This window comes from Tamandua tetradactyla, chromosome 3, assembly GCF_023851605.1.
Source record: "Tamandua tetradactyla isolate mTamTet1 chromosome 3, mTamTet1.pri, whole genome shotgun sequence".
In the NCBI taxonomy this organism is placed as follows: Eukaryota; Metazoa; Chordata; class Mammalia; order Pilosa; family Myrmecophagidae; genus Tamandua; species Tamandua tetradactyla.
In genome coordinates, this window is record NC_135329.1 from 130,909,690 (window position 1) to 130,934,060 (window position 24,371).

The following is a 24,371-nucleotide window of genomic DNA, read 5'->3' on the forward strand; positions in this document are numbered from 1 at the left end:
AAAAACATGTTTTCTCTTCTTCCTAAGAACGCAGATTACCTTTCCCAGCCTGTCTCATGGTTAAGAGAATCCCCAATCACTAGTTAGTGCCAATGGAAAACGAGTAGAAATAGAGTGTGCCGCTTCCAGACAGTCTTCATGCCCCTCTGCTAACTGGATGCAGACATCAACAATAAGGTCCCACAGTTTAACTGAACACCATAAGTACATGGAACCTTGAGTAGGGCATGAGAGTTTGTAGGTTTGTCCAAGTGATGCCCTGATAAACCCCAGAGTGATTTGAACAGTGAATTAAAAAGTATTTGCAAAGTCCCCTTGGGGGAATGGTGAGAAAAGGGGAAAATTCAACTTTCCTATGTGGAGAATTCCTGATATTCTCACAAGTAGTGTAGATAGCCAAAGCAATAGGCTGAGCCCTCAATCTTGGGGTTTGTGCCTATGAAACTTATCCCCAAAAAGGACAGGCTAAGCCCACTTAAAATTATGCCTAAGAGTCACCCCCAGAGAACCTCTTTCGTTGCTCAGATGTGGCCTATCTCTCTCTCTCAGCCAACACGACAAGCAAACTCACTGCCATCCCCCTCTCTACGTGGGACATGACTCCCAGGGGTGTAAACCTTCCTGGAAACATGGGATGGAAATCCTAGAATGAGCAGAGACTCAGTATCAAGGGATTGAGAAAACCTTCTAGACCAAAAGGGGAAAGAGAGAAATGAGACAAAATAAAGCATCAATGGCTGAGAAATTTCAAACAGAGTCAAGAGGTTATCTTGGAGGTTATTCTTACGTATTATATAGATATCACCTTTTTAGTTAAGGTATATTGGAGAGGCTTGAGGGAAGTGCCTGAAACTGTAGAGCTGTGTTCCAGTAGCCATGTTTCTTGAAGATGATTGTATAATGATATAACTTTCATCGCAATGTGACTGTGGGATTGTAAAAACCTTGTGTCTGATGCTTCTTTTTTCTACAGTATGGACAGATGAGTAAAACAGAGGGATTAAAAATAAATAAACCATAGGGGGAACAAATGTTAAAATAAATTTAGTAGATTGAAATGCTAGTGATCAATGAAAGGGAGTGATAAGGGGTATAGAAAAAAATAGGGGAAACAAAGGCTAAAATATATTGGGTAGATAGAAATACTAGCAATCAATGAGAGGGTGGGGTAAGGGGTATGGTACGTATGAGGTTTTTTTCTTTTTTCTTTTTATTTCTTTTTTGGAATTGATGCAAATGTTCTGAGAAATGATCATGGTGATGAATATACAACTATGTGATGATATTGTGAGTTATTGATTATATACCAAGAATGGAACGATCATATGGTAAGAATGTTCGTTTTTGTATGTTTCCATGTTTTAAAAAATTAAAACAAAAAAACAAAAGGTCCCAAGGGAAAGCCAAAAGCTCAATTTTACACTGTGTTTGAAAGGAGAACCCTGTACTGAACCATGCAATGACTTTCATCACAGTTCCTAACATCATATATTGCACTTATTTATTTACTGCCTGTCCTCAACAGCAGTTCCTCCAATACTCATTTCTTCCCCCACTTCCAAGCCTTTGCACATGCCATTTTGTGTTGCTTGGATGTCCTTCTCTCCATTTTATTCCTATCACTTGGCTGACTCATCTCACCCTCCAGGTCTCACTGTAGATGTTAGTGCCTCCTGAAAAAACTTTTTGGTATCTCAAGGCATCCTTTTCTGCAAGATAGCTCTTTTCAGTTTGTTTATAATTGCTCAAATACTGGTTTCTTACCCCACTAGGTAGTCAGTTCCTTTAAGGCTTCATTATTTCAACAAATTTTATTAACTTCCTATTGCGTATCAGGCAAGGACTATGTCTTATTTATCTTTATATTTCCAGTAAGTAGCACAATACCCGACACTTACTAAGCAGTAAACTAATTTTTATTGCATAAATGGATGAATTTTATATCTCAATTGTTGAATATATCATCTCTTGCAAAGCAGGTACTCAATGAATTTTGAGTAAATAGATGAGCAAATGAATACATGGCTTATGAAGGTAACTAATGCCATTAAAAGCAGGGAACGGTGTTCCTTGCTTGGGTTGTGATGAAAGCTGAGAAAAGACTTAAAATTCAAGTTGCAGAGAAAGGGCAGAAGTTAGTAAGACAAATATAAAATAGAAGAATGCTATGAGAAAATGTCTAGTCACTCTGTTTTCACCTTGGCATCACTCTGGATAATTTGTACCTAGGCTATTAGGCATAGGGAAAAACACATTCTTACTTCCTGAAGGTGTGGTACCTGCCTCTTCTGGAAAGTACCCTGTTCAAACTCTGTGGGTGAAGGTAGCAATAGTTGTTCCTCAAGCAGCCAATCCATGAGCTGGCCAGCATGTTATAAAATCCCTTGGAATGTTTCTTCATATGTGGTATTTGACCTGGGAAATACAGATGAAAAATCAGGAGTACGTAGTGGGAGCCAAGGTTGGAAGGATATATATAGAAAGGGCATCAGGTCAGAGGGAACATGATGCCACAGGAGTGAGCCAATGTTAGGAGGAATTGGTGGCTACAAGGAGACAAAAGTCCATGGCATGACAAAGGAAAGTCAAACGGAGTAGAAAATGAGATATTGGGTCGAGAGTATCAGAAGTAAATACAGTAGAGAAGGGACCCTGAGCTGCATGAACTGAAGAATACTGGAGTCAGATCTACAAACCCACCTGCTGAGGCAAAGGGACATGACCCAGCACTAGAGCTGCTGTGAATCCCAAATGCCCTTCCAGGTAGGATCTCTCTGAGGTCAGGCTTCCCTTGTATTTCCCCAGGATCCTCCCTTCTTTACAGCAATGTGTATTCTTACCACAAATTCCCATTGCTCATGTGAGGTTGTGGGAATCTCTATATCCCTTAAAATTAAAAGATCTTATATCACACTATCTCCATCTCCAGAGAAGTTTGCTGGGCCCATGGGGTGGAATCCAACCATCCTGGTTGCTCAAAGCCCCAGGTCGGGAGCTCTCACTACCTTGGGAATCTGACCTTCTTCAAGGGCTATGAGCTGAAGGGTAATTGGAGTTGGCAGACCACCACACAGAGCTTAAGGAAGCACATCATTCTACACTCTGCCCCTAGCTGTCCATTTCTTCTGAAACTTAGAAATGGGCCATCTTCCACTGTGCCTTGACATCAGGAAGTCATATGAACTCATCCAACTCACTCTATTTAGCCTGGTTCACTCCTCAGACCTAGCCACTCAACCACACCACATGTGGGGCAACTCAGAATGCTCCTAGGAGAGTAAACACTGAGCAAACCTAGCTGGGAACCAATCTGAACTCTGGGGACCTTGGGAATGACAGTCAGCTATTGGGATGGCTTTATTTCAAGTACCAGCTGACAAGTCCTCTATCTCCAGCTGCCTTTCTTTGAAAACATTTCATAGCCAGTAGTTAAAAGAAGACTCCTTAAACTGATGCTTTGTCATTGAGACCAGCCTCAGGTAACTCTGAGTGTGATGCCCTGCACAGTGTGGATTGCAGAATTGCACAGCTGATTTGTACAAGTGTGTAACATAGAAAGCAAGGACTCTGGAGTCAATGCCTCAGTCACCTATCAAGACCTTCAGAAGAATTATTTTCAAGAGGGATATGTGTGGGTTTCCCACTACCCTGAGCACAGTGCCCACAATGTGCTAAGAGTTCAAGAAATGTTTTGTGGCCTAGGCCTTATACTCTAGTCTGTAGGTTTTGTTTTTATATTTTTAAGCCCTCACGATTCCCAGGATAGGATGAAGTGGTTATAGCAGGAAGAGTTTGGGTTTTAGATAGAGAGGGACTTGGATTCAAATTCTAGCCCTGCCCAGTCTGCCAGTATATTCTTGGTGATAGCATTCATCTCTCAGCACCTTCCCGTTTTCTGACAGTGATATAGTGATAATAACTATCTTTCAGGATTTGGGCGAAGTTTTAATTATACAATTCAGGGGCAATCCAGATTTTGTGGGCCTGAAGATTAAATGATTTAGGATGGCCCCCTTTAAGAAAAGGAATGCAAAATTGTCAATATTTAGTTAGGTATGACAGCATAGACTTATTTAAAATGAGAGAGAGAGAAAACAACAACACATGACAACAAATTACAGAAGCCTCGGGGATTGCAGCCCCTTTCTTTTTGACATCTCCTTGGGGCAATAAATGAGATATGCTTACACAGGAGTGCTTCCTGAGTAATGCTTCCTGGTGTTAACCTGCCTTCCTGTCTCCCACGGAATCCCCTGAAGCTTCCTGGCCCTCCCAGCATCCCTGGGAGCCTGTGCAAGCGAGGGGCCTGGGCTGCAGCTTCATTCATGCTGATTTCACTCAGGATCCATGTTCACTGTAGTTCATTTTGTTGGGCACCTAGTGTGTGCCCAGCACTGTTAAACATTTAATGAGAATTGCTGCATTTTGTTCTCACAATGTCCCTATGTCTTATGTACTATTTTATCTCCATTTTCCACATGAGGAAACTGAGGTTCAGGGAAGCTAAGTAACATGCCCAAGATCACACTGCTGCTTAATAAATAGAGCCCAAGTTCGGAATCACTGTGCAAACCTCTGCTGGGGGAAAATAGATAAATTTGAATTACTACTGTGCATGAAACATAATGATGTCATCACTAAACAAAATTCTACAATGAACTTGTAAAATGTTTGTCTCTCTCCAGCTACCTAGTTCCAGCTATAGTACATATCTAGCTACCTTTTTCGTTTACTTATGGATTATCCTATGGATTATTTACCGCCCACAACAAGACAGAAGTATGGTCCTGGATTTTATAAGCCTGTTATTCCTTCTCTGATTTAAGCCCAGTACAAAACATTCAAAAGCAAAATGAAACTGAGCATGTTGCCCCACGCTTCAGGGGAAGTGGAAAGGCTAGTTCCAAACCAGGGCTGACCTTCCTTCTGGGAGAGGGCGGTCATGGGCGTGTCCTGGGGCTGGGAGGCGGCTCAGGATTACCTCCTCCTCCTCCTCAGGCAGCACCCCCTCCCTCCAACCCATCCAGCCCCATAGCCCGCCCTCTTCAGAGCTCAGACTCTTTTCTCATGACCAGTTAAATAAAGATGGTCTCACTTGGCTAATCTGCTTGAGGAACCCACTCACCTCAGGTTCTGATATTATTTTGAAGTCTAAAAGAACCAGCCTCCTTCTATATTTCTAGTTAGTAGAATAAATCCAAGAATGAGATTTTCCAGAAAATACAGTGGATATGAATTTACTTAGTACTCAGACTTGACACCAAGAACTAGACTCATTATGCCCCTATTTTTCTATCTTTGAAGCAAATGGCAAGAAATCCATAGGAACAAACCAAAAAAATTGACCGCAAACTGATTCCCTCATTCAGTTAGTGAAGCATCCTTTTCCTTTCATTTTTTCCTTCCTTCCTTTTTTTTTTTTTTTTTTTAGGGTAATTTAAGCACTCTAACAAAGGGTTGGGATTCTTTGGTTTTGAGTAAATATTTTATCTCGTGAGCACCATCCTCTTTCTTCTAGGGCTGCAAAGGGCAGTGACGTTACCAGTAAACCTGGATTCAGTCATTCATGCATTCACCAGTATCTACTGAATACTCACTAGTGCCAGACACTGTTCTGGAAACACAATGCCGATTAAATCATTAAGGTCCCTGCCTCGTGGAGTTTACTGTCTAGTGGGATAGAGAATATGCACAAACAAAAAGCTGTCAGGTGGTGATAAATGTTAAGAAAGACGAATGACTGTTAGAGTCAGAGAGTGGGCACTAGGGGGTGGCCAGAGGAGCAGCTCTGATATAGTGGCAGTTAGTCAAAGCCCTGGGGAAGTGAAGGAGCCATCAGGTAACCTGGAGGAAGAGCAGTGCAGCCCTCGGGGCATGACAAGTTCAAGGCTACAGAGCAGGCATGTTTGGGGAAGAACAAAGTGGCCAGTGTGGCCAAAGGAGAGTGAATGGGGTGGGGGTGGGGGGGGCATGAGGAAGTGGCAGAAGACAGGTCAGAGAGGCCAGGGGACAGTAGGGCAGCTCATTAGGAAGGACCTTATGGGCAGTGGTAAGGACTCAGGATTTGTCTTCTGAGTGAGATGGGACGCTTTCAAAAGGTTTTGAGTGGACATGCTGTAGCTTTGGTCTTGAAAGGATCTCTCTGAGCAGACCACAGAGGCAGCAAGAATGGAAGAAGGGAAACCTACTACTGGAGGCTATTTCTGGGGTGGAAATGAGAGATGATGATGGCTTGGATAGAGTGGAAACAATAGAGGTAGTGAGAAGTAGTTGGATTCTGGATATGCTTCCAAGATAGACAGGATTTAAAAATAGTCTGCCTGTAGGGAGTGAGAGCAATCGAGGCCTGAAGATGTCTCCAAACATTATGGAGGCCTGTTATGTACCCTAGAAAATCCATGTGCTTTCAATCCTGGTCTAATCTTGTGGGGACAGCCATGATCTGTTCATCCTGACTCAATATTGTAGGGTGGGATCTCTTGATTAGGTTGTTTCCATGGAGATGTGGCATGCCCAATTGTGGGTGTGACCTTTTGAGTAGATGGAGATGCAACTCCACCCATTCAAGGTGGATCTTGATTAGTTTACTAGAGTGCTTCAAAAGGGAAACATTCTGGAGAAAGTTCGCGGCCAACATAGATACAGATATTTGGAGATGCTCGGAATGCCGATGAAGAGAGCAGATGAGTAGACACAGATGTTTGGAGATGCTGAGCCCAACAGACATCACCATGTGACTTCCCATGAGATGCTAAATGAGCCAGAACCCAGGGTTTTGCCCCTGAGAAGTTAAGGCCATAGACACTTAGAGAGGAAGCCACTGGAATCAGAAGCTAGAAGCAATGGAACCAGGAACAAGGACCAGCAGACACTAGCCATGTACCTTCCCATGTGACAGACAACAGCCTTTCATGAGTCAAGGTATCTGTCTCTGGATGCCTTAATTTGGACATTTTTAAGGCCTTACCTTAGAACTATAAACATATAACTTAATAAACCCCCTTTATAAACACTGATCCATTTCTGTTATATTGCATTCTGGCAGGTTTAGCAAACTAAAACAGGCCCCTACTCAATAATTCTGCCATAACCAAGAGGTTTCTCCAGACATATCAAAAGAGACATGGTCCAATACTACACATTTTAAAAGTCATAGTGAGCTGTAGTCTACTCTGATAAACTGTGGAGTCATAACTGCAAAGGCATTTTTTTTTTGGCAGAACAGGAAAAGTCAGAATTATACAGGCAAATTGTCTATTGTGCCACTATCTACTAGCTTGTGTTAAAATTCCTTCAGTACTGTGAAAGTTTGACAGTTGACATCTAGTATCCTGGAATTTCTCATGACTTGGCATTTGGAGAGCCAAAGAAAACCTGGAAAATTCCCACCGTTCTAGATTTCTTTCTAGCTATATTCACTGGTGGACTTTTAGGGTCAGTTTCAGTAACAAACAGGTTCTAACAGGTTCTTCAAAATGCACTCCTCATTAGGCCACTGTACGAAGGCATTTGAAATGGACATATTACACTTTTTAAATAATTATTGCAAAATGGAAGGATTTTAGTTTCCTTCGACCTTAACGATGCAATTTGTGCAGCTGCAACAATATGGAAGGCTGTTATCCTTACAAAACCTGGGAGAAATGGTGGCCAAGGATTACATTCAGGAGGATCCTCCAGGAGGCCCAGAGAGGATTTATCACTTTCAACTACCTTTTTATGGACTTTTCAGATAGCTGCTGATACTCACTCTCTGAATCCTGTCATCAAGTTTACACAAAATCAGATAGAAGAAAGGATTGAGCATGATGCAAACACCTTAATCATTAAAAAGGCTAAACAATACATTATTCTAACAAACTATGGAAATATTTCACTAACCTTGTGATGTCTCCAGAACTGGAAGAGGAGAAAGAAGAAAAGTTTTAAAAGCAAATTGGATTGGCATCTAATTGAAGATGGTATGCTGGATTCTTATACCATAACAGAAGTAATGAATCTATATATGGTTAGGCATAATAAAACTAGCTCCAATGAACTGTCAGATATGAGAGACTTGGGTGAGAGAGTATAAAAATCATCTGCCTCACCTGCAATCTCTGTTGCTTCATGACTATTCAGGGTAAAACTGTGGTTGGTCATAATCCTAGTGTCCCACACTTTCCTATATCAGGTGGCTGATGAGAGAGTACTAGGGTGCTCCATCAATGCATCATATAACAAAAGGCTTGACAGTAGCGTCAACATTTATTAAAGTAAGGACATAATTTTCTTTATACCAAGGAGCTCATGATTTAAAAATTCCAATGAAATAATATACAATAAAAGTTTTTTGATAGAAGGAAATTGCTGTTAGTTGCAAGTATTTTGGTAGATTTATTTTGGGCAAACATTCCTTATACATTGATGGAATTAAGATATCTTGAATATCAACAGAATAATATCCTATTGCATGGAAAAATGCAGTTGTGGGACCTGGTCCCAGACCAAACCTCGGTGAAATACTGGATATTTGTTGCCCAATGTAAATTGATCTTGCAGTGGTTTAGGTCCTAAATTGTAAGCAACCAAGGATTAGAAGGACAGGATTTAAAGACTAATACAATTGACAATGATTTAGCTTTATGTAGGTTGCTATAGAACACTGTTTCCCAAACCATACCTTGAAGAGCACTGTTAATCTTTGCCCTGCTAATGAAGTGGCAAAGATTAATTTATTCAATATAGACTACTAAATCCCCCCATCAGAAATTCATGGTATACATTAACCTATTAAATACTTCAAGAAGGCCAACTGAAGAAAATTGCTTACCTTTGTTTAACAATTAAACAAAAGAGCATTTATGCAGGGAAAGCCCTTTCTCTTCATGTACTTATTACCACCCCTGCATCTGTTTTCACCTAATATGGTTTCTGAAGTTCTAGAAAAGAGAACAGATACACCGAAAGCTGGATGAAATTTTACCTCAAGGAGACACAGAACCAATCTAAAAATTGCCTCATTATAATATTGGAGCCAGATTTCTTAAGAAAACCAGGTATGAACTAAGTTTACTGTTTCCTTTTGAACACATAGTCCAATTCAAGGATCTCTCAAAATGGATTTTCCTGGAAAAATCCTCTTTCTAAGGAAATCCCAGAAGGTAGGTCTGTTTTGATGATAGTTCAGAGTGGAGCATTTGGGGCAGTGATGACTGATTCTAGATCTCTAAACTCAGACCCAGGTTTCAACCTTGACTAATGGAAAAGCCCAGACATTAAAGTTTTAGTACAGAATGACCTAGGCTGGTTTTCCTTGAGAGATAGGTTACGAGCTTGGCTCTCTGCAGCCTGTTGAGGCAGTTGCTTTTTTGTGATGCAATTCCTAGGGCCAGTGCTCCCGCACTTCTCCAAGAGTCAGCCAGAGCTGGTTTGAAGTTATTGTGCATCCCAGAAAGCCATGTCCTTTGATCCTCATTCAAAGTTTTGCTGGGTGGAAAAACAATCTTTTTGATTGTTTCCATGGAGATGCGACCCACCCAGTTGTGGGGTGGTAACTTTTGATTAGGTGGTTTCCATGAACTCCACCCATTCACGGTGGTGTCGCTCACTGGAACCTTTTAAGAGGAACCATTTTGGAAAAAAAGCTTTAAAGCCAACAGAGCCCACACAGCCAGAGACCTTTGGAAATGTAGAAGGAAAACACCCCTGGGGAAGCCTTGGGAGATGAGGAGAGAAAGCTAGCAGACTTTGCCAGATGCCCTCTCAGCTGAGAGAGGTGTCTAGAAGCCAGAGACCCCAACAGAGGCCAGTCACTTGCCCTTCCAACTGACAGAGTGGTTCTGGACCTACTTGCCTTTCATGAGTCAAGCTGTCTTTCCATGGATGCCTTAGTTTGGATTTTTATAGCCTGAGAATTGTAAACTTGCAATTTAATAAATTCCCCTTCTGAAAGACATTCCATTTCTGTTATATTGCATTCTGGCAGCTCACAAACTAAAGCACTGCCCTTTGCCTGCTCCTTTTGGACATGACAGCACATCTACAAGCTCTTATCTGTATGTCTGTCCATCTACCCTTCCCATTTACCCTTCCCATTTCCCATTACAGGTCTAGAAGAGTGGTTTTCCTCTTGGGGTGAGTAAATGTGCATTGAATTCCAAAGCGTTTTCTATCCTATTTTTTATAGGAAAAGAAAATGTTTTCTCATTTTCTTGAGGTGCCTAGGATCAGGGAAGAAGGGAACAATCTGCTTAAATCTAGTGTACCTCTCAAAAGTGCTATTCTTTCACTGAGGTGGGAATCTAAGTGATTATATAAGAAATGAGTAATTTGTCCATCTTATAGGATGTCAAAATAGTAAAGAAAGAATTATGACAATTCATTCTGCTTGATTTTTCAAGAAAAAGTAAAATAAGAGGTGGATGCTTTTAAAAAATTGAACTCATAAGCAGAAAAAAAAAAGCATGAAGTCTTGTTTTGAAGATATATTTGCAAGTCTTTTTAGATTTTTTTCATATTTCCCAGAAAAGCTAGACCTTGTTCCTTTGAATTGCATGCAATAGTAGAATAGGTCAGAAATCAGAAATCTCAGTTTCGAAAGATCTAAAACTAGGAACTACTGAAGTGTAAGAGAATGTTTACTTCATTTGCTTTTCCCTAGTAGGGAATGAGACAAAACTATAGTTGCAACAATTTTTTTAGACAATCTAACTCTAAAAATATAACATCATCTTTTTTTAAGAAAAAGTATTTAGCCTATTTCATGGAAATTTTCAGATGAAAGTTCCTTGTTTTTGATAATAGCTCTAAAACAATAATAGCTAATGTTTAAATGGTCTTTCTATGTGTCAGGAACTGTTCTAAATGTTATACTGTGAAGTGAGGTACTGATACTTCCCCGCATTTCTAAAATACATTCTTATTTAGAACAGTTTTAGATTTGCAGAAAAATTGTGGAGATCGTTCAGATGGTTCCCACATACCCCACACCCAGCCTCCCCTGCTATCAACTTCTTCCATTAGTGTTGTACATTTGTTAAAATTAATAAACCAACACTGATTTGTTATTATCAGCTGAAACCCACATTTTATTCAGGTTTCCTTAGTTTTTGATCTAATCTCTTTTTTCTGTTTCAGATCCCATCCAGGATACTCATTACCTTTGTCACGTCTCCTTAGGCTCCTCTTGACTTTTTCCCATTTTACAGAGAGAAGTGAAATAACGTGTCCAAGGTCTCATAGCTCACAAAGTGGAACAGTTGGTCTCATCTCCAGGTGGTCTGATTCCAGGTGTGTGGCTCACCTTTGTGCTAAATCACCCTAATAGCATATGTCAACTTGAGTTACTTAAATTATTTGTCAGTTGTGGCAGAGTTGCGGAGTGGTGAGCATGCCTGTCCTAGGTGACCCCTTGGCAGTCTATGACGTAGCCATAGTCATATGGATAGTTTTCAGAACTAGAACAGCACTGCCTCACTCTGGGAGGCTGGAGTAGAGCCTGGAGGCAGGCACTTCTGGTCGGTGCCTTCTGAGGGCACTCAGGTGTGCTGACTATGCACCCTTGACAGGTATGTATCCTACCTTAGCCTTGGTGTCTTCACTGTAAAAGGCAGCTGTTTCACAGAGCATTAGATTCCTAGGGCTGCCATAGCAAAGTACCATAAACTAGATGCTTTAAACCACAGAATTTATCCTCTCACAGTCTTGAAGGCCAAAAGTCCAAAATCAAGGTGTTGGCAGGGTTAGCTCCTCTGGGGCTCTAGGGGAGCACCTGCTCCATGCCGCTCTTGTAGTGTCAGGTGGCTGCCAACGGTCCTTGGTGCTCCTTGGCTTTATAGATGCATCACTCCGATCTCTGTCTTATCTTCATATCACCTTCTCTCTGTGTGTTTGCCTCTGCTGTCTGTGTCTTCTTCTCCTATAAGGAAACTTATCATTTGATTTGGAGCTCACTCTAAGCCAGGATGATCTTATCTTCAGATTAACTTAATTCCATCTACAAAGAGACCGTTTTCCAAATAAGGTCACATTCTTAAGTTCCAGGTGGACATACCCTTTGGGAGAACACCATTTAACCCACAACGGGGGCTGATAATGCACACAGGGTGGTGTTGTGAGGGTTAAATGGGGGTAAAAATTATATAAGATAGCTGATGCATAGGAGGCATGCTACAAAAATGACAGCCATCATTGCTAATATCATTCATTTGTACAATATGAAAATCCCATCCCTGTATAAAAGTGTTAACTTGGGTAAATGTCCCATTTTAGATCATTTCATTTGTTGGTATCCTGTTTTTATGACTATTACTAATCTTAATGATTGCTTTACATTACAGTGTCTTAATGACTAAGTCCTGCCAGGAATTCACAAAGCTGTGTGATTTCAGCCTCTTTTTCTTCCTTTCCTTGGTGGTGGTAGGGAGGAAAAAACCTCAGTCAACACTTTCAGGCAATGACACTTGTCAGAAACACAAAAGGACTTTAAGCTTAAAAATGATCTCCTTATTCAGAAAACTATATACCAGGGTCCTGATGAATGCCCAAGCTGATGGACATGTGACAGAGGAAACAGCTGGGCAGCCTCAGCTGTTTCTCTGCCCTTTGGTTACCCTCTGTGGTCACTAGATGCAGCACATCCATTTTCTGCTCCAGATCGTCATCTCAGGGATAGAATTATGACTTGGCAATGTGCATCCAACTCCCCCTACCCTCCAGTGCTTTGCATCAAAACTCCACCACCTGCCTAAACTGTCTCCTGTGGTCACTTCCTGGCAGCCACAGGCCTCTGAGCTGGCTTCAGTAAAGTCCTTCTGCATTTGTCATAGAGCCATAGAGTCCCAGAAAGTTCCAGCAAGAAGGGCCCTTGAGGGCCAAGTTCAACTCCATTCCATTGTCAGTCTATCCAGTTCTTCACACAGTAGATCAACAAACACGCACCAAGCATCTACTCATGCCCTGTGAGGCATGATGCTGGGGGCTAGTTCAGCAGTGGTAAGCAAGCCTAATGGGCCAACTTCCCAGAACTATCAGAGCATCACTTCCACGCTGCCTAAAGTAGAGGTCTGCGTAGACTCCAGTGAGCACTGATAGCTATGTGATCCCAAGAAATAAGCTCTTAATACGTGGGTTCTTAACCTGAGGTCTATCCACCAATAGCATTTGGAGGTCTGTGACCTTGAATGGGGGAAAAATGACATCTGGATGTTCATTAACACCAGAGCATTTTCTTCCATTTTATATGTAGGCAACAAACCACTGTAATATTAGCAGTAACTGTAACTTTCACCAAAAGGAATCACAAATATTCTCACTATATAGTTGTTGCAGATAACTCAAAATCTTACCACTCATCACTGCATCACAAAATCACTACAGTCATTTGACCTGCCACTAGGCCTTGTTATTTAACGTTAATAAAGAGGTATCGTTACTATAATGTACATTTCTTTTTCAATATTTCAATAGCTTTGTTTCCATCTAATTCATTTCCTTTCTAATCATATGCATTTTATTTTATAAGTTCTTAAAGATTTTTTTTCTGAAAAGGGGTCTGTAGGCTTCCTTAGACTGCCAAAGATGTTCATGCCACACAACGAAGTTCAGAACCCTTAAGTAATGCAAGAGAAAGACCTTTTCCTAAACCTTCCAAAATCCACTGAAGTCTTCTATATCCTTTTATCCCTGAATGAAATTGCAACATCACACATACAAATACAGATCACACAAATTGTTCCTGAATCACCCAACAAATTGGCCCTGTAAAGTAAAATGAGCATGATTTGGGGTTTCTAGAATAGGGCATAGTGCTTGGAGGTTATGTGGTCAACTTTTGAATATCTTTGGTGTTGGCTGGGCTGATACTCCCTGTTGGGGATTGAATTGTGCCCCCCACAAAAGGCATGTTCAGGTCCCAAACCCTGGTCCTAGTGGGTGTGAACCCATTTGCAAATTGGGCCTTTGAAGATGTTCTCAGTTAAGTGTGCCCACACTGAATGAGGGTAGTCTTAACCCAACAAAGCTTAAGCCCTTAAAAGCAAAAGAAATTGGATACAAGAAGAAGGAAGCAGAGGGAACAGCCAGAAGCTGGAAGTCTACAGGACTTGGAAGAGAAAGGAGGTGATGCTACCATGTGATGGAAAACTCAAGGAACCCCAAAGATTGCTGGAAGCCAGAAGAGCAAGCATTCTAGTCTCTGAAACCTGAGCCAGTATATTTCTATAGTTAAGCAATCCATTGTATGGTATTGTTTTAGCACTAGGAGAGTAACATATTCCTAGATCTTTCTGAACACCAAGGTTAAGAGAAACACTGAGTAACTTGAGGGTACAGAGATGGGTCTCAACAATGATTCATGGGTTTGAAATTCAACGTTTATCAACCCACATCTTTACAATTTCACTTTAGGTTTAAAAGCACTAAACTATCTGTGATGATTCACCATTTGAATTCCTATATCCGGTTGATGAATTTATATTTTAAATTTAACCTATTGCATATTGCTCTGGGTCTGTGACCCACATTTCCATATAAGGAATGGTGCCATCTTTTTTTTTTTAAATCAAAGCTTTGCAGCAAATTGGATATTTTACTAAATTTGGCTCATTTTAGTTTTTCCAAATAATTGGATAAGAAAAAGGTGCTGATATGATTTATGAGAACAGGCAATGTCACAAACTTGGAAATCATTTTCTGATGAAAGTAAGTAGTACATTCTAGCCTCTTGTGAATGCTCAGTAGACATGATCCAGTCAACTGTGGATTCATTTATGAAAGAAAAGGACAAGGTTAAAGAATATACGTTAGAAACCTACTACTGAAGACAATATAAAAGGCGGAATGGGCTTGGGGGGATTTATAAAGCTTTTTTCACTCTCTGGGAACAGAATTTCCCTTCCCCTTTCTATGACCCTTTATGTAACAAGGATGTATTTTTATTAGTGTTTTTGCCATTAAATTTTATGCAAGTTTTTAGGAAAACAGGACTTTCTGGGTTTCAGCAAACACATTTGGCAATTTACATTCACTTTTCCAACCCCTATCTCCACAAATAATAGTACTAACTCCTGTACCAACAATATGATTTCTAGCATGCTCCCCCTGCCATTAGTACAGACTGAAGTGGTCCTTTAAGTTGTCTCTCCTCCTAGGCATTTTTCCTCCACTCACATGATACACTGCTGGCTAAATCACAGTTTTATGTTGAATCCCCATAACCTACAGGACAAAATCCAGGTACCTTAGCTTGGCATTGAAAGCCTTCCATACCTTTGCCCTAAATGATTTGTTGTGGCTTATTGTGCATGACTCTACTGTGAAAACTCTGGCTCCTGCCAAACAAGTTTCCCCTCATTTCCCAACAGTTTTTTTTTTTTTTACCAGTCTCTGTTCACACTCTTCTCCTTGCTAGAAATGCCTGCATCTCCCACTGCATCTGCTTAAGCTGTACATGTCCTGTGCATCCTTAACTGCCAAGCTCAAGTTGGATCTTTTTCTCAGTATCTCAGGCCACAATACCTGTCCCACACAAAAGTCCATAGCCCAGAATATAATACTCATTTGGGATTTATTATGAACTACCTTGAAGTTACAACATTTATTTATTTGGCATGGACAGGCACCAGGAATTGAACACGGGTCTCTGGCATGGCAGGTGTGAATTCTGCCATTGTGCTACCATCACACTACCCTATAGCATTTATTTATTTATTTATTTATTTTTCACATGGCCAAGCACTGGGAAACGAACCAGTAATTTTTAAAGTAAATTCTATTGCAATTTCCTTGAAGTAGAAACTAGCACAGTTCCAAGCACACCAAAGGCATTTAATAAAACCCTGTCTTTATCATTTATTGGTTATTTAATCTTTGGCCCAGTACTTATATGACTCTTAGTCTTCTCATTAGTAAAATGAGAATACTCACTTCCTAGCAAGATTGCGGTTAAAATTAGAGATAATAAATGCCAAGAGCCTTGCGTAACAGATGATAGAATGAGGCATTCCTGCCTTAAAGTAGCTTATCATCTAGTGGGAAATATAGATATAAATTCAAAGAGACAAATTGATATAGGGGGATGAATACTGAAGTAGGAGTCTGAAGATCAATCTTCATCCCAACTTAATCTTTTGATAAATTAATGACTTTTCTGTTCATTCTTTTCTGGGATCTAATTCTCCTCATATCTGAAATAGGGGGAGGTAGTACATATGGAATAGAAAATTCCCAAGATCTCTTCCCAAAATTATACATAATGATTCTAGAAGCAGAAAACAAAATAAAACAGGGACATAGAGATGTAATTCTGAATTTTGAGGAGGGTAAAGAGTTGGAAGAGGTTTAAGGAAATTATTTTGAATTTGAGATTTGAGCCAACTCTTGAAGAAAATGAAGGACAGAGACTGATTGGGAAAGAGATAGTGAGGAGGGGACCAAAAGAAGCACAAACAAAGATTAATGTCACAGGTTATGATTAATATCATAAATATTGGCGTAGTTGTAAGGAACACTATCAGTTGACTGGCTGGATCTGAGGAGTTGGAAGGAGGATGCAGTTGGACATGTTTGGGATGGCCAGTTGAGGGAGGCTTTGAACACTGGGTTGCGGGATTTAGATTTGAACTCATTGGCAGTAGAGAGTCCCTGAACGTTCAGAGCAAGGGAAAGACAGGATGATAATAGCATTTTGGAAATAATAGTATGGCAACTACTCCATTTTCAATGTAATATGGAGATGGCAGAGGAGGAAGGGAAACTTCAAACGATCTGGGGGAACACTTTTATTGTGACCAGGTTAGATTAGAAGCCATCACCACCTGGGACTTAATTCTCCTGGTGTGAGGTGATAGGATCCCTGGATAGAATGGTATGGTAGATTCTCCTATTGTTCAAAATATTCATTTCTTCTCTCTCGGGTAATAGTATACATTCATGCCCATTGATGTCAGATTTGGCCGAGTGACTTGCAGCGCCCCTAATTAAGTGAAAATCATACATCTCTTTCTACTGAACTCAGAAGAAGCCCTGCAGCTTCCTCTAGCCAACGAAATATGATTGGAAGTGATGCATGCTACATCTAAGCAGAATCTTTACAAGCCATTGTGAGGTGTCAACATCTTCTCCTTTACCTCTGCCATGAAACTAGTAATGATCCTGATAGAAGTTGCTCCTTTACCCTAGGTCCTGGAGAAGATGCCATTAAAGAGAAAGAAAAGGAAGAAGGGAATTGCTAATTTAATAAGGAAGAGGAGAACTGCACCCAGTGGGCTGAGGACGTGAAGAAGTTACCTCAACTTTGATGAGGACCCTATTAAAGATTTAGGGGTGGATGGCAGTGGAGTTTTTAACCCTGTGTTTCACATTATGAGTTACAGCTGACACAGGACATCTGAAGGGAAATTCCATAGGCATCAGGCCTAACTTAACTTCCTTCCCACTCCTATTTTTCCAATTTGGCACTAGCATAGGAAGGATGCCAGACCCGATGCAAAGTAGTATTTCCAGGGCTCAACAGGTCATTGAGGGGGTGAAATGTTAGTCAAAGAAATCTTGCTTTTAATATGAAGAGGTGGACATGCAATGATATGACAGCAGGGCAGTAGGATGAATACTGGAAGCAGTGGTTAAATGGACCAGAGAACAGAGGGCCTGAAGGTGAGAGGAGAGTATTAGTGAATCCAAGTAAGAGGTAAAAGGGGATGAACAAGTGCAGGGCCATAGCAATGGAGAGGGATGGATGTCTTAGAAATCAAATTTACATGACTAATTTATATTCTTTATTATTTGATATCACTTTTGTCTTTTAAAATATATCTGAAATCTCACATTCTCAATTGAATTTTCCAAAAGGGAACCTAGAAATTAGTCTCCACTCACTATCAACCAATCTCAGAGCCTGCCATTATCCTACATCAAATTGCCAAGCCCATTTATCTACCACAATAATGATGATGATGGTAATGACAAAAATAAATAATATAATAATAGTAATTTAGCATCAACTCTGTGCCTGTCCCTGTGTTAAACATTTTATACACATATTTTCATTTAATCCTAACTGTGAGTGGATCATGTGTGAAGTTAAGGCCATTGAAATCCATATTCAGTCCTATTTGCATCCAGCTGATGCTGAAGCAGAAACCCTACAAACCACATTTCTTCTTGGCCAGCTGCCCTGTGTTGGGCTCTGCCAATAGGGGCAACAGAGAGAGGCTGTAAGGCTCAGGGATAGAGAAGGAACCTGTCCCTTTTTGTTGGCATCCTCTTAGTTTCCTGTTCCCATAAGTCTCCCAGCAATGCCTCCTCATCCTAGCAGAGGAAATTCATTCCAGAAGCGATGGTTGAATCAGTTTGCTGTTTTTTCAAATACTCACTGGACCAGCCTCGATTCACCTACTTGGAGACCCTAGTACCAGTCAAGCATGGTGCTTCCTCAGAGGTCTGAGTTTCAGCCCTGTAGAAACCCTCCTCTAAGTTTCCAAGTTTTAATAAATCAACTTCCTTCCCTTTGTTTCCTCAGCCCTAAGAGTAGTAGCTGCTTCTCACAGTTGGTACCTCGGTGATGCATTTGAGATAACTTCTTAGCTTTTCATTTGCCTAGTTAGCAACTGTACTGGTTTGAAGGATGTATGGCCCCTAGAAAAGCCATGTTTTCATCAAAATCTCATTTCATAAAGGTAGAATAATCCCCATTCAATACTATATGTTTGAAACTGTAATCAGTTCATCTCCCTGGATGATGTGATTTAGTCAAGAGTGGTTGCTAAACTGGATTAGGTGACAACATGTCTCCACCCATTTGGGTGGGTCTTGATTGGTTTACTGGAGTCCTATAAAAGAGGAAACATTTTGGAGAATAGGAGATTCAGAGAGAGCAAAGAATGCTGCAGCATGGCAAAGCAGAATACCCATGAGCCAGAGACCTTTGGAGATGAAGAAGGAAAACACCTCCTGGGGAGCTTCATGAAACCAGAAGCCAGGAGAGAAAGTTAGCAGATGCTGCTGTGTCTGCCATGTGCCCTTCCAGCTGAGAGAGAAGCCCTGACTGTGCTCGCCATGTGCCTTCTCACTTGAGAAGAGACCCTGAACTTCATCTGCCTTGAGCCAAGGTATCTTTCCTTGGATGGGTGCTTTTGATTGGACATTTCTATAGACTTGTTTTAATTGGGACATTTTCTTGACCTTAGAACTGTAAACTAGCATCTGATTAAATTCCCCCTTTTTTGAAAGCTATTCCATTTCTGGTATATTGTATTCCAGATATGCAATGCAATCTCTTAGCATTAAGAGAGAATTAACTTGCCCAGTGTTGCACAGATAATAACTGGCAAAGTCAGGATGCAAATGCCTCTTAACTCCAAAGCCCTGTCTGGTCAGAACTGCTCCCGTTACTGCTTCCTTCTCAGTCTCATCATCACGCTCACATGTGCAGCCTTCTCCTGATAATGTGGTGCAAGCCATCACTTGGCAGCTTCTCTGGAGCAGGGACTACATTTTTTCCCCACCCCGTGGTTGAAGGGTGGAGCGCCCAGGAGTGGGTTGTATACACGGCATCCATGCAGCCCTATTTGGGATCAGAAGGATGGCCCACCGCTGCTGCAGATGCCCAAATCTGTCTGGTCATGAGTTCAGGACTTGACATTTTAAGAGCACTTCACAGCCCTCAGCTGAGAGTTCACTGCTCTCAGGTTCTGGAAGCTTTTGGACAGAGGAACTGGGGACAGCTGTGGGGTGTGGGCAGCCCAGCAGGCTGTGGTAGGAACCAAGTCTGGCTAGAGTGGACAGGCAGTGAAATCTGTTGGAAGCTTCCCATTGTTTCACTTGTCTGTTTGGGAGAGAAGCAAGAGATTCAATTCTTGGTCCTCTATGAATAAAGCAGTCATGGTGGGAGGTGGTTTGTTTTGCTTAGTGCCATAGCTGGAATGCCCTTCTTCAAACAAAACAAAACAAACAATGCAAACAGTCTATCCTCTTGACTACCAGTTTCCAGACCTGGGAGTCTTCTGCCAGTCTGAAGTAGGGGCGGGTGCTATGGGTGGGGCTGAGTCTAGTGGAATGTGGGAGGACGGCTGAGGTTTCCAGGGCAATGACCCAAATTCTCCTTGCTTGCTCCCCAGCAGAGCCTGAGGCGAGAGAAAATGCCAGTCTCAATCAGCACCAGGCCTAACCTGGCCTGCCCTCTGCCTCCTCGCCCTTCCCTTCCACTCCACCCAGCTCTGAGCTCTAGATGATCAGGCTGACTCCTGAAAGGTATCTGGGGTGGTCTGGGAGGCAAGTAGGGTCCACATGCTACTAGCAATGCCCCCACCCCGCCCCAGGCTAGCCTTCGCACTCTCAGCTCAATACCCATAAGCCCTGAGTTCTGCCCACAGCATGCTGTACTATGGATTGAGCCAATGTTTTCCTTCCACATTTCTCAATTCATTCTGCCTTTCTATTGGGCTTGACCAACTCAAACAAAATCCTCAAAATGAAGTTCTAGCCTCCTGCATTAGAAACCATGGAGAGTTAAAGAGTCCACTTCTCTGGTCCCCATCATAAAACTATTAAATCAGAGGAGATTTAATGGAGATTACCAGGACATACCACCAGACTGTATATGAGGACAGTCTATGAAGTGGGAAAGAATTCCATCAGAGAGGTTATGGGTAAACTCTTTGCTAGATTGAGGAAAGGCACAAATGAAATATACTTCCCCCCTCAACCCCCCAACCTGATCATAAAGAAGCCTATGATCTCATAGGGCAGATAAATTATACATACTGAACAGCCAAATTATACCAGGGACCAAATGAGTAAAGGCTAAAAGCAAGATGCTCAATACTTGTTGAATAGGATTAAATAATTTGGCTTTGTGATTTGGTTATTTTTTAAAATATTTTTATTGACAAATCTTCACACACATACAGTCCATACATGGTGTAGAATCAATGGCTCAAAATATCATCAGATAGTTGTGTATTCATTACCATGATTGTTTTTAGAACATTTGTATCACTCCAGAAAAAGAAATAAAAAGAAAAAACTAATACAACCCACACCCCTTACCCCTCCCTCTCATTGACCACCAGTATTTCAATCTACCCAATTTTTACCCTTTATCCCCACCTCCCATTATTTATTTATTTATTGTCCTTATTTTTTTACTTATCTGTCCATACTCTGGATAGAAGGAGCATCAGACACAAGGTTTTCACAATCACACAGTCACATTGTAAAAGCTGTATCTTTATGCAATCATCTTCAAGAATCAGAGCTTCTGGATACAGCTCAACAGTTTTAGTTACTACCTCCAGCCACTACAATATACCATAAACTAAAGAGGGATATCTAAATGATTCATAAGAATAACCTCTCAACTCTATTTGAAATCTCAGCCACTGAAACTATTTTGTCTCACTTCTCTCTTCTCCATTTTGGTCAAGAAGAATTTCTCAATCACATGATGCCAGGTCCTGGCAAATCCCAGGAATTCTGTCCCAAGTTGCCAGGGAGAGTTACACACCTGGGAGTCATGCCACATGTAGCGGGGAGTGCAGGAAGTTCACCTGCTGAGTTGGCTTATATAGAGAGGCCACATTTGAGCCACAAAAGAGGTTCTCTGGGGGTGACTTTTAGGCATAATTATAAGTAGGCTTAGCTTATCCTTTCCAAGAAGAAATTTCATAGGGGCGAACCCAAGATCAAGGGCTCAGCCTATTGAATTGGTTGTCCCCACTGCTTGCTAGAATATCAGGAATTCCCCAGATGTGTAAGTTGAATATTTCCTCTATCTGTGCAAATACTTTTTTATTCTCTTCCCAAATTACTCTGGGATATATTGAAGAATCATTCTTACCTGGACAAACCAACAAGATCCCACGCCCTATTCAAGATTCCATGTACTTTATGGAGTTCAACTAAACTGATCATATAAGTTAAATTAGGTAATGCACTACCAAAATTATAAATTTTGCACCAAGTAAACATCTCTCTCTTTGGTCTCACACAGAAGTTGAAGTCTTAAAATATGGACCATGTCATCCTTTACCCTGTATTCTGATTTACCTTGGTCATATCCGGATCAGCTTCATTCACATCTCAAGTCTAAGTCTGATCTCTTTTTTAACTTTTTACACAGTTGCTCTATGGGGTAGTGCTGACTTTCACAGCTTCAGAGCTCTAACTACAAGTCTCAGGTATCACATAAATACCCAGTTTCTGGGAACAACCAGGTTATGTACAAACAGTTCAGTATCTCAGAATTTAGAAATAACAGTTACAACTCCTGAATATATGTGACTGCTGTAAGCGCTTATAATCTAGAAACCTTTACAATAGGCCCCAACCTGATAACCCATGCTTTCGACTTCAATTCACCAAGCTTTTATGTTATAGTTAGTCCATATGAATGAGGCACTTGTATACACCACAGTTCCCCCTTCCTTCCCTCAGTCGTTGTACCTTTAGTCCACCTCCATCCATTGTGAATCATGAACACTGTCACCATAAATACAAGTTTGCAAATGTCCATTTGTGTCCCCACACTCAGTTCCTCCAAGTATACACTGAGCAACAGGGCTGCAGGTTCACATGGCAACCCCACCCCTAACCTCCTGTGGAACCACCACACTGCCCTCCAAGGGCTGCACCGCTCAGTTTCCCTACTGACAGTGAATATGCACATAAATTCCTCTGTATTTTCTCAAGCACTTGTTTCTCTCTGTTCATTTTTTAACAGTTTTATTCACATATATAATCCAAGCTAAGTAAATAGACAGGCCTTTGCCACCATAATCTATATGAAGACACCTCCTTTTCTTCCACAAAGAATCCATATCCCTCCCCCATGCCCTCCGCCTGTTGACATTTAGTTTTGCCATAATGCCTTTGTTACAGTCAGTGGAAGCATATTGCAATGTTACTGTTGACTATACACCCTAACTTGCATTGATTGTACTTTTTACTGTATACCGTCCATTTCACCACCTTGCAATGTTGACATTAATTTGTTTCCCTCATGCAAAAATGTTTTTGTATTTGTACATTTAATCATTGTCATCTTCTACTCTAAGTATTCCTAAATTATACCATCTCGGACTTTATCCTTTATCTTTCTTTCTGGTTTCATATGTGCCCCCAGCTCTTCTCCCTTAGTCATACATTTAGTTTCATGGGTTGTTTTTTTGTTATTGAGTTGAAGAATTTCTTGTATTATTGTACTACAATCTGGTAGCATTGTGCTATCCAATTCTGAATTTTTATAGTCAGTCCTGTTGCACAATCTGTGTTCCTTCAGCACCAAATGCCCAATCTCTATCCTATTTCTATCTCCTGATAACCTGTGTACTTACTTCAATTCTCCAAGTTCACTCATTAATGTTAGTTCATATTAGTGAGACCATACACCATTTGTCTTTTAGTTTCTGGTTGATTTCACTCAGCATAATGTCCTCGATGTTCATTCACATTGTTCCATGCTTCATGACTTTTTTTTTTTACTTCTTTTTTATTATTAATTTAAAAAAATTAACAAACAAAACATTTAGAAATCATTCCATTCTACATATATAATCAGTAATTCTTAATATCATCACATAATTGCATATTCATCATTTCTTAGTACATTTGCATCGATTTAGAAAAAGAAAAGACAACAGAAAAAGAAACAGAATGATAATAGAGAAAAAAAAACTATACGTACCATACCCCTTACCCCTCACTTTCATTTACCACTATTTCAAACTGAATTTATTTTAACATTTGTTCCCATTATTTATTTTTATTCCATATGTTCTACTCTTCTGTTGATATAGTAGCTAAAAGGAGCATCAGAATAAGGTTTTCACATTCACAGAGTCTCATTGTGAAAGCTATATCATTGTTCAATCATCATCAAGAAACATGGCTACTGGAACACAGCACTACATGTGTTCTACACAGCTTCATGACTTTTTTCTGTTTTATAGCAGTGTTCCACCATATATATATATATATACTATAGCTTGTTTAGCCACCTGTTCATTGATGCACATTTGGGCTTTTTCCATCTCGTGGCAATTATAAATAATGCTGCTATAAACATCAGCATGTAAATGTCTGTTTGCTTCCTTGCCTTCAGTTCTTCTGAATATATACCTAGTGATGGGATGACTGGATCATATGGCAATTCTATACTTAGCTTCCTGAGGAACCACCAAACTGATTGCGGAGCAGTTGTACCATTTTACATTCTCACCAACAATGGATAAGTGTGCCTCTTTTCCACACCCTCTCCAGCACTTGTCATTTTCTATTTTTTTTAATAATGGCCATTCTAGTGGGTGTCAGATGACATTTCATTGTGGTTTTGATTTGCATTTCCCTAATAGCCAGTGAAGTTGAACAACTTTTCATGTGCCTTTTAGCCATTT

At 40.7% G+C, this 24,371-nt stretch overlaps 1 protein-coding gene across 5 annotated transcripts in view; it reads right to left on the reverse strand.

Moving 5' to 3' along the window:
- ITGB6 (integrin subunit beta 6) overlaps positions 1–24,371 on the reverse strand; it is a 144,099-nt gene that overhangs the window by 81,221 nt on the left and 38,507 nt on the right. The window contains exons 2-3 of one of the 5 annotated variants that reach the window (XM_077153979.1): positions 11,142–11,899; positions 8,813–8,921 (exon numbers count right to left, since the gene is read on the reverse strand). The exons of 2 other annotated variants lie outside the window; for them this stretch is intronic. The gene's annotated coding sequence lies outside the window, so the exon portion shown is untranslated. Of the gene's footprint in view, positions 1–2,261; positions 2,416–8,812; positions 8,922–11,141; positions 11,900–24,371 lie in introns of all 5 variants that reach the window. 2 more of the 5 variants (XM_077153981.1, XM_077153980.1) reach the window with 2 other exon arrangements.